The 19,828-nt window shown below is 44.5% G+C and overlaps 1 protein-coding gene across 1 annotated transcript in view; it reads right to left on the reverse strand.

The window, feature by feature from the left end:
- Window positions 1-19,828, reverse strand: part of LOC149674296 (uncharacterized) — a 96,964-nt gene that overhangs the window by 51,893 nt on the left and 25,243 nt on the right. The window lies entirely within an intron of this gene.

A 19,828-nucleotide genomic window follows, 5' to 3' on the forward strand; every position in this document is an offset into this window, starting at 1 on the left:
CCAGCACGCTTCCACTGCGCCACTCTGCCTACATAATCATAGTATGAACAAACTAATTTATATCAAAATAGCAAGTGCTATTTTGCATTAATTTAGCAGAGCGTGGTTTTGATCCACGGATCTCTGGGTTATGGGCCCAGCACGCTTCCACTGCGCCACTCTGCTTACATCACCATTATATGAAAAACTAACTGATACCAAAATAGCAAATGCTACATTGCATTAACATAGCAGAGCGTGGTTTAGATCCACGGACCTCTGGGTTATGGGCCCAGCACGCTTCCACTGCGCCACTCTGCTTACATGATCATGGTATGAACAAACTAACTTATATCAAAATAGCAAGTGCTATTTTGCATTAATTTAGCAGAGCGTGGTTTCGATACACGGATCTCTGGGTTATGGGCCCAGCACGCTTCCACTGCGCCACTCTGCTTACATCACCATTATATGAAAAACTAACTGATACCAAAATAGCAAATGCTACTTTGCATTAACATAGCAGAGCGTGGTTTCGATCCACGGACCTCTGGGTTATGGGCCCAGCACGCTTCCACTGCGCCACTCTGCTTAGATCACCATTATATGAAAAACTAACTGATACCAAAATAGCAAATGCTACTTTGCATTAACATAGCAGAGCGTGGTTTAGATCCACGGACCTCTGGGTTATGGGCCCAGCACGCTTCCACTGCGCCACTCTGCTTACATGATCATGGTATGAACAAACTAACTTATATCAAAATAGCAAGTGCTATTTTGCATTAATTTAGCAGAGCGTGGTTTCGATACACGGATCTCTGGGTTATGGGCCCAGCACGCTTCCACTGCGCCACTCTGCTTACATCACCATTATATGAAAAACTAACTGATACCAAAATAGCAAATGCTACTTTGCATTAACATAGCAGAGCGTGGTTTCGATCCACGGACCTCTGGGTTATGGGCCCAGCACGCTTCCACTGCGCCACTCTGCTTACATGATCATGGTATGAACAAACTAACTTATATCAAAATAGCAAGTGCTATTTTGCATTAATTTAGCAGAGCGTGGTTTCGATACACGGATCTCTGGGTTATGGGCCCAGCACGCTTCCACTGCGCCACTCTGCTTACATCACCATTATATGAAAAACTAACTGATACCAAAATAGCAAATGCTACTTTGCAATAACATAGCAGAGCGTGGTTTCGATCCACGGACCTCTGGGTCATGGGCCCAGCACGCTTCCACTGCGCCACTCTGCTTACATAATCATAGTATGAACAAACTAATTTATATCAAAATAGCAAGTGCTATTTTGCATTAATTTAGCAGAGCGTGGTTTCGATCTACGGACCTCTGGGTTATGGGCCCAGCACGCTTCCACTGCGCCACTCCGCTTACATGATCATGGTATGAACAAACTAATTTATATCAGAATAGCAAGTGCTATTTTGCATTAATTTAGCAGAGCGTGGTTTCGATCTACGGACCTCTGGGTTATGGGCCCAGCACGCTTCCACTGCGCCACTCTGCTTACATGAGCATGGTATGAACAAACTAACTTATATCAAAATAGCAAGTGCTATTTTGCATTAATTTAGCAGAGCGTGGTTTCGATACACGGATCTCTGGGTTATGGGCCCAGCACGCTTCCACTGCGCCACTCTGCTTACATCACCATTATATGAAAAACTAACTGATAGCAAAATAGCAAATGCTACTTTGCAATAACATAGCAGAGCGTGGTTTCGATCCACGGACCTCTGGGTTATGGGCCCAGCACGCTTCCACTGCGCCACTCTGCCTACATAATCATAGTATGAACAAACTAATTTATATCAAAATAGCAAGTGCTATTTTGCATTAATTTAGCAGAGCGTGGTTTTGATCCACGGATCTCTGGGTTATGGGCCCAGCACGCTTCCACTGCGCCACTCTGCTTACATCACCATTATATGAAAAACTAACTGATACCAAAATAGCAAATGCTACATTGCATTAACATAGCAGAGCGTGGTTTAGATCCACGGACCTCTGGGTTATGGGCCCAGCACGCTTCCACTGCGCCACTCTGCTTACATGATCATGGTATGAACAAACTAACTTATATCAAAATAGCAAGTGCTATTTTGCATTAATTTAGCAGAGCGTGGTTTCGATACACGGATCTCTGGGTTATGGGCCCAGCACGCTTCCACTGCGCCACTCTGCTTACATCACCATTATATGAAAAACTAACTGATACCAAAATAGCAAATGCTACTTTGCATTAACATAGCAGAGCGTGGTTTCGATCCACGGACCTCTGGGTTATGGGCCCAGCACGCTTCCACTGCGCCACTCTGCTTAGATCACCATTATATGAAAAACTAACTGATACCAAAATAGCAAATGCTACTTTGCATTAACATAGCAGAGCGTGGTTTAGATCCACGGACCTCTGGGTTATGGGCCCAGCACGCTTCCACTGCGCCACTCTGCTTACATGATCATGGTATGAACAAACTAACTTATATCAAAATAGCAAGTGCTATTTTGCATTAATTTAGCAGAGCGTGGTTTCGATACACGGATCTCTGGGTTATGGGCCCAGCACGCTTCCACTGCGCCACTCTGCTTACATCACCATTATATGAAAAACTAACTGATACCAAAATAGCAAATGCTACTTTGCATTAACATAGCAGAGCGTGGTTTCGATCCACGGACCTCTGGGTTATGGGCCCAGCACGCTTCCACTGCGCCACTCTGCTTACATGATCATGGTATGAACAAACTAACTAATATCAAAATAGCAAGTGCTATTTTGCATTAATTTAGCAGAGCGTGGTTTCGATACACGGATCTCTGGGTTATGGGCCCAGCACGCTTCCACTGCGCCACTCTGCTTACATCACCATTATATGAAAAACTAACTGATACCAAAATAGCAAATGCTACTTTGCAATAACATAGCAGAGCGTGGTTTCGATCCACGGACCTCTGGGTCATGGGCCCAGCACGCTTCCACTGCGCCACTCTGCTTACATAATCATACTATGAACAAACTAATTTATATCAAAATAGCAAGTGCTATTTTGCATTAATTTAGCAGAGCGTGGTTTCGATCTACGGACCTCTGGGTTATGGGCCCAGCACGCTTCCACTGCGCCACTCCGCTTACATGATCATGGTATGAACAAACTAATTTATATCAGAATAGCAAGTGCTATTTTGCATTAATTTAGCAGAGCGTGGTTTCGATCTACGGACCTCTGGGTTATGGGCCCAGCACGCTTCCACTGCGCCACTCTGCTTACATGAGCATGGTATGAACAAACTAACTTATATCAAAATAGCAAGTGCTATTTTGCATTAATTTAGCAGAGCGTGGTTTCGATACACGGATCTCTGGGTTATGGGCCCAGCACGCTTCCACTGCGCCACTCTGCTTACATCACCATTATATGAAAAACTAACTGATAGCAAAATAGCAAATGCTACTTTGCAATAACATAGCAGAGCGTGGTTTCGATCCACGGACCTCTGGGTTATGGGCCCAGCACGCTTCCACTGCGCCACTCTGCCTACATAATCATAGTATGAACAAACTAATTTATATCAAAATAGCAAGTGCTATTTTGCATTAATTTAGCAGAGCGTGGTTTTGATCCACGGATCTCTGGGTTATGGGCCCAGCACGCTTCCACTGCGCCACTCTGCTTACATCACCATTATATGAAAAACTAACTGATACCAAAATAGCAAATGCTACATTGCATTAACATAGCAGAGCGTGGTTTAGATCCACGGACCTCTGGGTTATGGGCCCAGCACGCTTCCACTGCGCCACTCTGCTTACATGATCATGGTATGAACAAACTAACTTATATCAAAATAGCAAGTGCTATTTTGCATTAATTTAGCAGAGCGTGGTTTCGATACACGGATCTCTGGGTTATGGGCCCAGCACGCTTCCACTGCGCCACTCTGCTTACATCACCATTATATGAAAAACTAACTGATACCAAAATAGCAAATGCTACTTTGCATTAACATAGCAGAGCGTGGTTTCGATCCACGGACCTCTGGGTTATGGGCCCAGCACGCTTCCACTGCGCCACTCTGCTTACATCACCATTATATGAAAAACTAACTGATACCAAAATAGCAAATGCTACTTTGCATTAACATAGCAGAGCGTGGTTTCGATCCACGGACCTCTGGGTTATGGGCCCAGCACGCTTCCATTGCGCCACTCTGCTTACATCACCATTATATGAAAAACTAACTGATACCAAAATAGCAAATGCTACTTTGCAATAACATAGCAGAGCGTGGTTTCGATCCACGGACCTCTGGGTTATGGGCCCAGCACGCTTCCACTGCGCCACTCTGCTTACATCACTTTTACATGAAAAACTAACTGATACCAAAATAGCAAATGCTACTTTGCATTAACATAGCAGAGCGTGGTTTCGATCCACGGACCTCTGGGTTATGGGCACAGCACGCTTCCACTGGCCACTCTGCTTACATCACCATTATATGAAAAACTAACTGATACCAAAAGCTACTTTGCATTAACATAGCAGAGCGTGGTTTCTATCCACGGACCTCTGGGTTATGGGCCCATCACGCTTCCACTGCGCCACTCTGCTTACATGATCATGGTATGAACAAACTAACTTATATCAAAATAGCAAGTGCTATTTTGCATTAATTTAGCAGAGCGTGGTTTCGATACACGGATCTCTGGGTTATGGGCCCAGCACGCTTCCACTGCGCCACTCTGCTTACATCACCATTATATGAAAAACTAACTGATACCAAAATAGCAAATGCTACTTTGCATTAACATAGCAGAGCGTGGTTTAGATCCACGGACCTCTGGGTTATGGGCCCAGCACGCTTCCACTGCGTTACTCTGCTTACATGATCATGGTATGAACAAACTAACTTATATCAAAATAGCAAGTGCTGTTTTGCATTAATTTAGCAGAGCGTGGTTTCGATACACGGATCTCTGGGTTATGGGCCCAGCACGCTTCCACTGCGCCACTCTGCTTACATCACCATTATATGAAAAACTAACTGATACCAAAATAGCAAATGCTACTTTGCATTAACATAGCAGAGCGTGGTTTCGATCCACGGACCTCTGGGTTATGGGCCCAGCACGCTTCCACTGCGCCACTCTGCTTACATCACCATTATATGAAAAACTAACTGATACCAAAATAGCAAATGCTACTTTGCATTAACATAGCAGAGCGTGGTTTCGATCCACGGACCTCTGGGTTATGGGCCCAGCACGCTTCCATTGCGCCACTCTGCTTACATCACCATTATATGAAAAACTAACTGATACCAAAATAGCAAATGCTACTTTGCAATAACATAGCAGAGCGTGGTTTCGATCCACGGACCTCTGGGTTATGGGCCCAGCACGCTTCCACTGCGCCACTCTGCTTACATCACTTTTACATGAAAAACTAACTGATACCAAAATAGCAAATGCTACTTTGCATTAACATAGCAGAGCGTGGTTTCGATCCACGGACCTCTGGGTTATGGGCACAGCACGCTTCCACTGGCCACTCTGCTTACATCACCATTATATGAAAAACTAACTGATACCAAAAGCTACTTTGCATTAACATAGCAGAGCGTGGTTTCTATCCACGGACCTCTGGGTTATGGGCCCATCACGCTTCCACTGCGCCACTCTGCTTACATGATCATGGTATGAACAAACTAACTTATATCAAAATAGCAAGTGCTATTTTGCATTAATTTAGCAGAGCGTGGTTTCGATACACGGATCTCTGGGTTATGGGCCCAGCACGCTTCCACTGCGCCACTCTGCTTACATCACCATTATATGAAAAACTAACTGATACCAAAATAGCAAATGCTACTTTGCATTAACATAGCAGAGCGTGGTTTAGATCCACGGACCTCTGGGTTATGGGCCCAGCACGCTTCCACTGCGTTACTCTGCTTACATGATCATGGTATGAACAAACTAACTTATATCAAAATAGCAAGTGCTGTTTTGCATTAATTTAGCAGAGCGTGGTTTCGATACACGGATCTCTGGGTTATGGGCCCAGCACGCTTCCACTGCGCCACTCTGCTTACATCACCATTATATGAAAAACTAACTGATACCAAAATAGCAAATGCTACTTTGCATTAACATAGCAGAGCGTGGTTTCGATCCACGGACCTCTGGGTTATGGGCCCAGCACGCTTCCACTGCGCCACTCTGCCCACATAATCATAGTATGAACAAACTAATTTATATCAAAATAGCAAGTGCTATTTTGCATTAATTTAGCAGAGCGTGGTTTCGATCCACGGACCTCTGGGTTATGGGCCCAGCACGCTTCCACTGCGCCACTCTGCCTACATAATCATAGTATGAACAAACTAATCTATATCAAAATAGCAAGTGCTATTTTTCATTAATTTAGCAGAGCGTGGTTTTGATCCACGGATCTCTGGGTTATGGGCCCAGCACGCTTCCACTGCGCCACTCTGCTTACATCACCATTATATGAAAAACTAACTGATACCAAAATAGCAAATGCTACTTTGCATTAACATAGCAGAGCGTGGTTTAGATCCAAGGACCTCTGGGTTATGGGCCCAGCACGCTTCCACTGCGCCACTCTGCTTACATGATCATGGTATGAACAAACTAACTTATATCAAAATAGCAAGTGCTATTTTGCATTAATTTAGCAGAGCGTGGTTTCGATACACGGATCTCTGGGTTATGGGCCCAGCACGCTTCCACTGCGCCACTCTGCTTACATCACCATTATATGAAAAACTAACTGATACCAAAATAGCAAATGCTACTTTGCATTAACATAGCAGAGCGTGGTTTCGATCCACGGACCTCTGGGTTATGGGCCCAGCACGCTTCCACTGCGCCACTCTGCTTACATCACCATTATATGAAAAACTAACTGATAGCAAAATAGCAAATGCTACTTTGCAATAACATAGCAGAGCGTGGTTTCGATCCACGGACCTCTGGGTTATGGGCCCAGCACGCTTCCACTGCGCCACTCTGCCTACATAATCATAGTATGAACAAACTAATTTATATCAAAATAGCAAGTGCTATTTTGCATTAATTTAGCAGAGCGTGGTTTTGATCCACGGATCTCTGGGTTATGGGCCCAGCACGCTTCCACTGCGCCACTCTGCTTACATCACCATTTTATGAAAAACTAACTGATACCAAAATAGCAAATGCTACATTGCATTAACATAGCAGAGCGTGGTTTAGATCCACGGACCTCTGGGTTATGGGCCCAGCACGCTTCCACTGCGCCACTCTGCTTACATGATCATGGTATGAACAAACTAACTTATATCAAAATAGCAAGTGCTATTTTGCATTAATTTAGCAGAGCGTGGTTTCGATACACGGATCTCTGTGTTATGGGCCCAGCACGCTTCCACTGCGCCACTCTGCTTACATCACCATTATATGAAAAACTAACTGATACCAAAATAGCAAATGCTACTTTGCATTAACATAGCAGAGCGTGGTTTCGATCCACGGACCTCTGGGTTATGGGCCCAGCACGCTTCCACTGCGCCACTCTGCTTACATCACCATTATATGAAAAACTAACTGATAGCAAAATAGCAAATGCTACTTTGCAATAACATAGCAGAGCGTGGTTTCGATCCACGGACCTCTGGGTTATGGGCCCAGCACGCTTCCACTGCGCCACTCTGCCTACATAATCATAGTATGAACAAACTAATTTATATCAAAATAGCAAGTGCTATTTTGCATTAATTTAGCAGAGCGTGGTTTTGATCCACGGATCTCTGGGTTATGGGCCCAGCACGCTTCCACTGCGCCACTCTGCTTACATCACCATTATATGAAAAACTAACTGATACCAAAATAGCAAATGCTACATTGCATTAACATAGCAGAGCGTGGTTTAGATCCACGGACCTCTGGGTTATGGGCCCAGCACGCTTCCACTGCGCCACTCTGCTTACATCACCATTATATGAAAAACTAACTGATACCAAAATAGCAAATGCTACTTTGCAATAACATAGCAGAGCGTGGTTTCGATCCACGGACCTCTGGGTTATGGGCCCAGCACGCTTCCACTGCGCCACTCTGCTTACATCACTTTTATATGAAAAACTAACTGATACCAAAATAGCAAATGCTACTTTGCATTAACATAGCAGAGCGTGGTTTCGATCCACGGACCTCTGGGTTATGGGCACAGCACGCTTCCACTGGCCACTCTGCTTACATCACCATTATATGAAAAACTAACTGATACCAAAATAGCAAATGCTACTTTGCATTAACATAGCAGAGCGTGGTTTCTATCCACGGACCTCTGGGTTATGGGCCCATCACGCTTCCACTGCGCCACTCTGCTTACATGATCATGGTATGAACAAACTAACTTATATCAAAATAGCAAGTGCTATTTTGCATTAATTTAGCAGAGCGTGGTTTCGATACACGGATCTCTGGGTTATGGGCCCAGCACGCTTCCACTGCGCCACTCTGCTTACATCACCATTATATGAAAGACTAACTGATACCAAAATAGCAAATGCTACTTTGCATTAACATAGCAGAGCGTGGTTTCGACCCACGGACCTCTGGGTTATGGGCCCAGCACGCTTCCACTGCGCCACTCTGCTTACATCACCATTATATGAAAAACTAACTGATACCAAAATAGCAAATGCTACTTTGCATTAACATAGCAGAGCGTTGTTTCGATCCACGGACCTCTGGGTTATGGGCCCAGCACGCTTCCACTGCGCCACTCTGCTTACATCACCATTATATGAAAAACTAACTGATACCAAAATAGCAAATGCTACTTTGCATTAACATAGCAGAGCGTGGTTTAGATCCACGGACCTCTGGGTTATGGGCCCAGCACGCTTCCACTGCGCCACTCTGCCTACATAATCATAGTATGAACAAACTAATTTATATCAAAATAGCAAGTGCTATTTTGCATTAATTTAGCAGAGCGTGGTTTCGATCCACGGACCTCTGGGTTATGGGCCCAGCACGCTTCCACTGCGCCACTCTGCCTACATAATCATAGTATGAACAAACTAATTTATATCAAAATAGCAAGTGCTATTTTGCATTAATTTAGCAGAGCGTGGTTTTGATCCACGGATCTCTGGGTTATGGGCCCAGCGCGCTTCCACTGCGCCACTCTGCTTACATCACCATTATATGAAAAACTAACTGATACCAAAATAGCAAATGCTACATTGCATTAACATAGCAGAGCGTGGTTTAGATCCACGGACCTCTGGGTTATGGGCCCAGCACGCTTCCACTGCGCCACTCTGCTTACATGATCATGGTATGAACAAACTAACTTATATCAAAATAGCAAGTGCTATTTTGCATTAATTTAGCAGAGCGTGGTTTTGATCCACGGATCTCTGGGTTATGGGCCCAGCGCGCTTCCACTGCGCCACTCTGCTTACATCACCATTATATGAAAAACTAACTGATACCAAAATAGCAAATGCTACATTGCATTAACATAGCAGAGCGTGGTTTAGATCCACGGACCTCTGGGTTATGGGCCCAGCACGCTTCCACTGCGCCACTCTGCTTACATGATCATGGTATGAACAAACTAACTTATATCAAAATAGCAAGTGCTATTTTGCATTAATTTAGCAGAGCGTGGTTTCGATACACGGATCTCTGGGTTATGGGCCCAGCACGCTTCCACTGCGCCACTCTGCTTACATCACCATTATATGAAAAACTAACTGATACCAAAATAGCAAATGCTACTTTGCATTAACATAGCAGAGCGTGGTTTCGATCCAGGGGCCTCTGGGTTATGGGCACAGCACGCTTCCACTGGCCACTCTGCTTACATCACCATTATATGAAAAACTAACTGATACCAAAAGCTACTTTGCATTAACATAGCAGAGCGTGGTTTCTATCCACGGACCTCTGGGTTATGGGCCCATCACGCTTCCACTGCGCCACTCTGCTTACATGATTATGGTATGAACAAACTAACTTATATCAAAATAGCAAGTGCTATTTTGCATTAATTTAGCAGAGCGTGGTTTCGATACACGGATCTCTGGGTTATGGGCCCAGCACGCTTCCACTGCGCCACTCTGCTTACATCACCATTATATGAAAAACTAACTGATACCAAAATAGCAAATGCTACTTTGCATTAACATAGCAGAGCGTGGTTTAGATCCACGGACCTCTGGGTTATGGGCCCAGCACGCTTCCACTGCGTTACTCTGCTTACATGATCATGGTATGAACAAACTAACTTATATCAAAATAGCAAGTGCTATTTTGCATTAATTTAGCAGAGCGTGGTTTCGATACACGGATCTCTGGGTTATGGGCCCAGCACGCTTCCACTGCGCCACTCTGCTTACATCACCATTATATGAAAAACTAACTGATACCAAAATAGCAAATGCTACTTTGCATTAACATAGCAGAGCGTGGTTTCGATCCACGGACCTCTGGGTTATGGGCCCAGCACGCTTCCACTGCGCCACTCTGCCTACATAATCATAGTATGAACAAACTAATTTATATCAAAATAGCAAGTGCTATTTTGCATTAATTTAGCAGAGCGTGGTTTCGATCCACGGACCTCTGGGTTATGGGCCCAGCACGCTTCCACTGCGCCACTCTGCCTACATAATCATAGTATGAACAAACTAATTTATATCAAAATAGCAAGTGCTATTTTGCATTAATTTAGCAGAGCGTGGTTTTGATCCACGGATCTCTGGGTTATGGGCACAGCACGCTTCCACTGCGCCACTCTGCTTACATCACCATTATATGAAAAACTAACTGATACCAAAATAGCAAATGCTACTTTGCATTAACATAGCAGAGCGTGGTTTAGATCCAAGGACCTCTGGGTTATGGGCCCAGCACGCTTCCACTGCGCCACTCTGCTTACATGATCATGGTATGAACAAACTAACTTATATCAAAATAGCAAGTGCTATTTTGCATTAATTTAGCAGAGCGTGGTTTCGATACACGGATCTCTGGGTTATGGGCCCAGCACGCTTCCACTGCGCCACTCTGCTTACATCACCATTATATGAAAAACTAACTGATACCAAAATAGCAAATGCTACTTTGCATTAACATAGCAGAGCGTGGTTTCGATCCACGGACCTCTGGGTTATGGGCCCAGCACGCTTCCACTGCGCCACTCTGCTTACATCACCATTATATGAAAAACTAACTGATAGCAAAATAGCAAATGCTACTTTGCAATAACATAGCAGAGCGTGGTTTCGATCCACGGACCTCTGGGTTATGGGCCCAGCACGCTTCCACTGCGCCACTCTGCTTACATCACTTTTATATGAAAAACTAACTGATACCAAAAGCTACTTTGCATTAACATAGCAGAGCGTGGTTTCGATCCACGGACCTCTGGGTTATGGGCACAGCACGCTTCCACTGGCCACTCTGCTTACATCACCATTATATGAAAAACTAACTGATACCAAAAGCTACTTTGCATTAACATAGCAGAGCGTGGTTTCTATCCACGGACCTCTGGGTTATGGGCCCATCACGCTTCCACTGCGCCACTCTGCTTACATGATCATGGTATGAACAAACTAACTTATATCAAAATAGCAAGTGCTATTTTGCATTAATTTAGCAGAGCGTGGTTTCGATACACGGATCTCTGGGTTATGGGCCCAGCACGCTTCCACTGCGCCACTCTGCTTACATCACCATTATATGAAAAACTAACTGATACCAAAATAGCAAATGCTACTTTGCATTAACATAGCAGAGCGTGGTTTCGATCCACGGACCTCTGGGTTATGGGCCCAGCACGCTTCCACTGCGCCACTCTGCTTACATCACCATTATATGAAAAACTAACTGATACCAAAATAGCAAATGCTACTTTGCATTAACATAGCAGAGCGTGGTTTCGATCCACGGACCTCTGGGTTATGGGCCCAGCACGCTTCCACTGCGCCACTCTGCTTACATCACCATTATATGAAAAACTAACTGATACCAAAATAGCAAATGCTACTTTGCATTAACATAGCAGAGCGTGGTTTAGATCCACGGACCTCTGGGTTATGGGCCCAGCACGCTTCCACTGCGCCACTCTGCTTACATGATCATGGTATGAACAAACTAATTTATATCAAAATAGCAAGTGCTATTTTGCATTAATTTAGCAGAGCGTGGTTTCGATACACGGATCTCTGGGTTATGGGCCCAGCACGCTTCCACTGCGCCACTCTGCTTACATCACCATTATATGAAAAACTAACTGATACCAAAATAGCAAATGCTACTTTGCATTAACATAGCAGAGCGTGGTTTCGATCCACGGACCTCTGGGTTATGGGCCCAGCACGCTTCCACTGCGCCACTCTGCTTACATGATCATGGTATGAACAAACTAACTTATATCAAAATAGCAAGTGCTATTTTGCATTAATTTAGCAGAGCGTGGTTTCGATACACGGATCTCTGGGTTATGGGCCCAGCACGCTTCCACTGCGCCACTCTGCTTACATCACCATTATATGAAAAACTAACTGATACCAAAATAGCAAATGCTACTTTGCAATAACATAGCAGAGCGTGGTTTCGATCCACGGACCTCTGGGTCATGGGCCCAGCACGCTTCCACTGCGCCACTCTGCTTACATAATCATAGTATGAACAAACTAATTTATATTAAAATAGCAAGTGCTATTTTGCATTAATTTAGCAGAGCGTGGTTTCGATCTACGGACCTCTGGGTTATGGGCCCAGCACGCTTCCACTGCGCCACTCCGCTTACATGATCATGGTATGAACAAACTAATTTATATCAAAATAGCAAGTGCTATTTTGCATTAATTTAGCAGAGCGTGGTTTCGATCTACGGACCTCTGGGTTATGGGCCCAGGACGCTTCCACTGCGCCACTCTGCTTACATGAGCATGGTATGAACAAACTAACTTATATCAAAATAGCAAGTGCTATTTTGCATTAATTTAGCAGAGCGTGGTTTCGATACACGGATCTCTGGGTTATGGGCCCAGCACGCTTCCACTGCGCCACTCTGCTTACATCACCATTATATGAAAAACTAACTGATACCAAAATAGCAAATGCTACTTTGCATTAACATAGCAGAGCGTGGTTTCGATCCACGGACCTCTGGGTTATGGGCCCAGCACGCTTCCACTGCGCCACTCTGCTTACATGATCATGGTATGAACAAACTAACTTATATCAAAATAGCAAGTGCTATTTTGCATTAATTTAGCAGAGCGTGGTTTCGATACACGGATCTCTGGGTTATGGGCCCAGCACGCTTCCACTGCGCCACTCTGCTTACATCACCATTATATGAAAAACTAACTGATACCAAAATAGCAAATGCTACTTTGCAATAACATAGCAGAGCGTGGTTTCGATCCACGGACCTCTGGGTCATGGGCCCAGCACGCTTCCACTGCGCCACTCTGCTTACATAATCATAGTATGAACAAACTAATTTATATTAAAATAGCAAGTGCTATTTTGCATTAATTTAGCAGAGCGTGGTTTCGATCTACGGACCTCTGGGTTATGGGCCCAGCACGCTTCCACTGCGCCACTCCGCTTACATGATCATGGTATGAACAAACTAATTTATATCAAAATAGCAAGTGCTATTTTGCATTAATTTAGCAGAGCGTGGTTTCGATCTACGGACCTCTGGGTTATGGGCCCAGGACGCTTCCACTGCGCCACTCTGCTTACATGAGCATGGTATGAACAAACTAACTTATATCAAAATAGCAAGTGCTATTTTGCATTAATTTAGCAGAGCGTGGTTTCGATACACGGATCTCTGGGTTATGGGCCCAGCACGCTTCCACTGCGCCACTCTGCTTACATCACCATTATATGAAAAACTAACTGATACCAAAATAGCAAATGCTACTTTGCATTAACATAGCAGAGCGTGGTTTCGATCCACGGACCTCTGGGTTATGGGCCCAGCACGCTTCCACTGGCCACTCTGCTTACATCACCATTATATGAAAAACTAACTGATACCAAAAGCTACTTTGCATTAACATAGCAGAGCGTGGTTTCTATCCACGGACCTCTGGGTTATGGGCCCATCACGCTTCCACTGCGCCACTCTGCTTACATGATCATGGTATGAACAAACTAACTTATATCAAAATAGCAAGTGCTATTTTGCATTAATTTAGCAGAGCGTGGTTTCGATACACGGATCTCTGGGTTATGGGCCCAGCACGCTTCCACTGCGCCACTCTGCTTACATCACCATTATATGAAAAACTAACTGATACCAAAATAGCAAATGCTACTTTGCATTAACATAGCAGAGCGTGGTTTCGATCCACGGACCTCTGGGTTATGGGCCCAGCACGCTTCCACTGCGCCACTCTGCTTACATCACCATTATATGAAAAACTAACTGATACCAAAATAGCAAATGCTACTTTGCATTAACATAGCAGAGCGTGGTTTCGATCCACGGACCTCTGGGTTATGGGCCCAGCACGCTTCCACTGCGCCACTCTGCTTACATCACCATTATATGAAAAACTAACTGATACCAAAATAGCAAATGCTACTTTGCATTAACATAGCAGAGCGTGGTTTAGATCCACGGACCTCTGGGTTATGGGCCCAGCACGCTTCCACTGCGCCACTCTGCTTACATGATCATGGTATGAACAAACTAACTTATATCAAAATAGCAAGTGCTATTTTGCATTAATTTAGCAGAGCGTGGTTTCGATACACGGATCTCTGGGTTATGGGCCCAGCACGCTTCCACTGCGCCACTCTGCTTACATCACCATTATATGAAAAACTAACTGATACCAAAATAGCAAATGCTACTTTGCATTAACATAGCAGAGCGTGGTTTCGATCCACGGACCTCTGGGTTATGGGCCCAGCACGCTTCCACTGCGCCACTCTGCTTACATGATCATGGTATGAACAAACTAACTTATATCAAAATAGCAAGTGCTATTTTGCATTAATTTAGCAGAGCGTGGTTTCGATACACGGATCTCTGGGTTATGGGCCCAGCACGCTTCCACTGCGCCACTCTGCTTACATCACCATTATATGAAAAACTAACTGATACCAAAATAGCAAATGCTACTTTGCATTAACATAGCAGATTGTGGTTTCGATCCACGGACCTCTGGGTTATGGGCCCAGCACGCTTCCACTGCGCCACTCTGCTTACATGATCATGGTATGAACAAACTAACTTATATCAAAATAGCAAGTGCTATTTTGCATTAATTTAGCAGAGCGTGGTTTCGATACACGGATCTCTGGGTTATGGGCCCAGCACGCTTCCACTGCGCCACTCTGCTTACATCACCATTATATGAAAAACTAACTGATACCAAAATAGCAAATGCTACTTTGCAATAACATAGCAGAGCGTGGTTTCGATCCACGGACCTCTGGGTCATGGGCCCAGCACGCTTCCACTGCGCCACTCTGCTTACATAATCATAGTATGAACAAACTAATTTATATTAAAATAGCAAGTGCTATTTTGCATTAATTTAGCAGAGCGTGGTTTCGATCTACGGACCTCTGGGTTATGGGCCCAGCACGCTTCCACTGCGCCACTCCGCTTACATGATCATGGTATGAACAAACTAATTTATATCAAAATAGCAAGTGCTATTTTGCATTAATTTAGCAGAGCGTGGTTTCGATCTACGGACCTCTGGGTTATGGGCCCAGGACGCTTCCACTGCGCCACTCTGCTTACATGAGCATGGTATGAACAAACTAACTTATATCAAAATAGCAAGTGCTATTTTGCATTAATTTAGCAGAGCGTGGTTTCGATACACGGATCTCTGGGTTATGGGCCCAGCACGCTTCCACTGCGCCACTCTGCTTACATCACCATTATATGAAAAACTAACTGATACCAAAATAGCAAATGCTACTTTGCATTAACATAGCAGAGCGTGGTTTCGATCCACGGACCTCTGGGTTATGGGCCCAGCACGCTTCCACTGCGCCACTCTGCTTACATGATCATGGTATGAACAAACTAACTTATATCAAAATAGCAAGTGCTATTTTGCATTAATTTAGCAGAGCGTGGTTTCGATACACGGATCTCTGGGTTATGGGCCCAGCACGCTTCCACTGCGCCACTCTGCTTACATCACCATTATATGAAAAACTAACTGATACCAAAATAGCAAATGCTACTTTGCAATAACATAGCAGAGCGTGGTTTCGATCCACGGACCTCTGGGTCATGGGCCCAGCACGCTTCCACTGCGCCACTCTGCTTACATAATCATAGTATGAACAAACTAATTTATATTAAAATAGCAAGTGCTATTTTGCATTAATTTAGCAGAGCGTGGTTTCGATCTACGGACCTCTGGGTTATGGGCCCAGCACGCTTCCACTGCGCCACTCCGCTTACATGATCATGGTATGAACAAACTAATTTATATCAAAATAGCAAGTGCTATTTTGCATTAATTTAGCAGAGCGTGGTTTCGATCTACGGACCTCTGGGTTATGGGCCCAGGACGCTTCCACTGCGCCACTCTGCTTACATGAGCATGGTATGAACAAACTAACTTATATCAAAATAGCAAGTGCTATTTTGCATTAATTTAGCAGAGCGTGGTTTCGATACACGGATCTCTGGGTTATGGGCCCAGCACGCTTCCACTGCGCCACTCTGCTTACATCACCATTATATGAAAAACTAACTGATACCAAAATAGCAAATGCTACTTTGCATTAACATAGCAGAGCGTGGTTTCGATCCACGGACCTCTGGGTTATGGGCCCAGCACGCTTCCACTGGCCACTCTGCTTACATCACCATTATATGAAAAACTAACTGATACCAAAAGCTACTTTGCATTAACATAGCAGAGCGTGGTTTCTATCCACGGACCTCTGGGTTATGGGCCCATCACGCTTCCACTGCGCCACTCTGCTTACATGATCATGGTATGAACAAACTAACTTATATCAAAATAGCAAGTGCTATTTTGCATTAATTTAGCAGAGCGTGGTTTCGATACACGGATCTCTGAGTTATGGGCCCAGCACGCTTCCACTGCGCCACTCTGCTTACATCACCATTATATGAAAAACTAACTGATACCAAAATAGCAAATGCTACTTTGCATTAACATAGCAGAGCGTGGTTTCGATCCACGGACCTCTGGGTTATGGGCCCAGCACGCTTCCACTGCGCCACTCTGCTTACATCACCATTATATGAAAAACTAACTGATACCAAAATAGCAAATGCTACTTTGCATTAACATAGCAGAGCGTGGTTTCGATCCACGGACCTCTGGGTTATGGGCCCAGCACGCTTCCACTGCGCCACTCTGCTTACATCACCATTATATGAAAAACTAACTGATACCAAAATAGCAAATGCTACTTTGCATTAACATAGCAGAGCGTGGTTTAGATCCACGGACCTCTGGGTTATGGGCCCAGCACGCTTCCACTGCGCCACTCTGCTTACATGATCATGGTATGAACAAACTAACTTATATCAAAATAGCAAGTGCTATTTTGCATTAATTTAGCAGAGCGTGGTTTCGATACACGGATCTCTGGGTTATGGGCCCAGCACGCTTCCACTGCGCCACTCTGCTTACATCACCATTATATGAAAAACTAACTGATACCAAAATAGCAAATGCTACTTTGCATTAACATAGCAGAGCGTGGTTTCGATCCACGGACCTCTGGGTTATGGGCCCAGCACGCTTCCACTGCGCCACTCTGCTTACATGATCATGGTATGAACAAACTAACTTATATCAAAATAGCAAGTGCTATTTTGCATTAATTTAGCAGAGCGTGGTTTCGATACACGGATCTCTGGGTTATGGGCCCAGCACGCTTCCACTGCGCCACTCTGCTTACATCACCATTATATGAAAAACTAACTGATACCAAAATAGCAAATGCTACTTTGCATTAACATAGCAGAGCGTGGTTTCGATCCACGGACCTCTGGGTTATGGGCCCAGCACGCTTCCACTGCGCCACTCTGCTTACATGATCATGGTATGAACAAACTAACTTATATCAAAATAGCAAGTGCTATTTTGCATTAATTTAGCAGAGCGTGGTTTCGATACACGGATCTCTGGGTTATGGGCCCAGCACGCTTCCACTGCGCCACTCTGCTTACATCACCATTATATGAAAAACTAACTGATACCAAAATAGCAAATGCTACTTTGCATTAACATAGCAGAGCGTGGTTTCGATCCACGGACCTCTGGGTTATGGGCCCAGCACGCTTCCACTGCGCCACTCTGCTTACATGATCATGGTATGAACAAACTAACTTATATCAAAATAGCAAGTGCTATTTTGCATTAATTTAGCAGAGCGTGGTTTCGATACACGGATCTCTGGGTTATGGGCCCAGCACGCTTCCACTGCGCCACTCTGCTTACATCACCATTATATGAAAAACTAACTGATACCAAAATAGCAAATGCTACTTTGCAATAACATAGCAGAGCGTGGTTTCGATCCACGGACCTCTGGGTCATGGGCCCAGCACGCTTCCACTGCGCCACTCTGCTTACATAGTCATAGTATGAACAAACTAATTTATATTAAAATAGCAAGTGCTATTTTGCATTAATTTAGCAGAGCGTGGTTTCGATCTACGGACCTCTGGGTTATGGGCCCAGCACGCTTCCACTGCGCCACTCCGCTTACATGATCATGGTATGAACAAACTAATTTATATCAAAATAGCAAGTGCTATTTTGCATTAATTTAGCAGAGCGTGGTTTCGATCTACGGACCTCTGGGTTATGGGCCCAGGACGCTTCCACTGCGCCACTCTGCTTACATGAGCATGTTATGAACAAACTAACTTATATCAAAATAGCAAGTGCTATTTTGCATTAATTTAGCAGAGCGTGGTTTCGATACACGGATCTCTGGGTTATGGGCCCAGCACGCTTCCACTGCGCCACTCTGCTTACATCACCATTATATGAAAAACTAACTGATACCAAAATAGCAAATGCTACTTTGCATTAACATAGCAGAGCGTGGTTTCGATCCACGGACCTCTGGGTTATGGGCCCAGCACGCTTCCACTGCGCCACTCTGCTTACATGATCATGGTATGAACAAACTAACTTATATCAAAATAGCAAGTGCTATTTTGCATTAATTTAGCAGAGCGTGGTTTCGATCCACGGACCTCTGGGTTATGGGCCCAGCACGCTTCCACTGCGCCACTCTGCTTACATCACCATTATTTGAAAAACTAACTGATACCAAAATAGCAAAAGCTACTTTGCATTAACATAGCAGAGCGTGGTTTGGATCCACGGACCTCTGGGTTATGGGCCCAGCACGCTTCCACTGCGCCACTCTGCTTACATCACCTTTATATGAAAAACTAACTGATACCAAAATAGCAAATGCTACTTTGCAATAACATAGTAGAGCGTGGTTTCGATCCACGGACCTCTGGGTTATGGGCCCAGCACGCTTCCACTGCGCCACTCTGCCTACATAATCATAGTATGAACAAACTAATTTATATCAAAATAGCAAGTGCTATTTTGCATTAATTTAGCAGAGCGTGGTTTCGATCTACGGACCTCTGGGTTATGGGCCCAGCACGCTTCCACTGCGCCACTCCGCTTACATGATCATGGTATGAACAAACTAATTTATATCAAAATAGCAAGTGCTATTTTGCATTAATTTAGCAGAGCGTGGTTTCGATC

This window comes from Phalangium opilio, unplaced genomic scaffold (assembly GCF_054372755.1).
Source record: "Phalangium opilio isolate 3A_F unplaced genomic scaffold, DU_Popi_V2 ptg000046l_1, whole genome shotgun sequence".
In the NCBI taxonomy this organism is placed as follows: Eukaryota; Metazoa; Arthropoda; class Arachnida; order Opiliones; family Phalangiidae; genus Phalangium; species Phalangium opilio.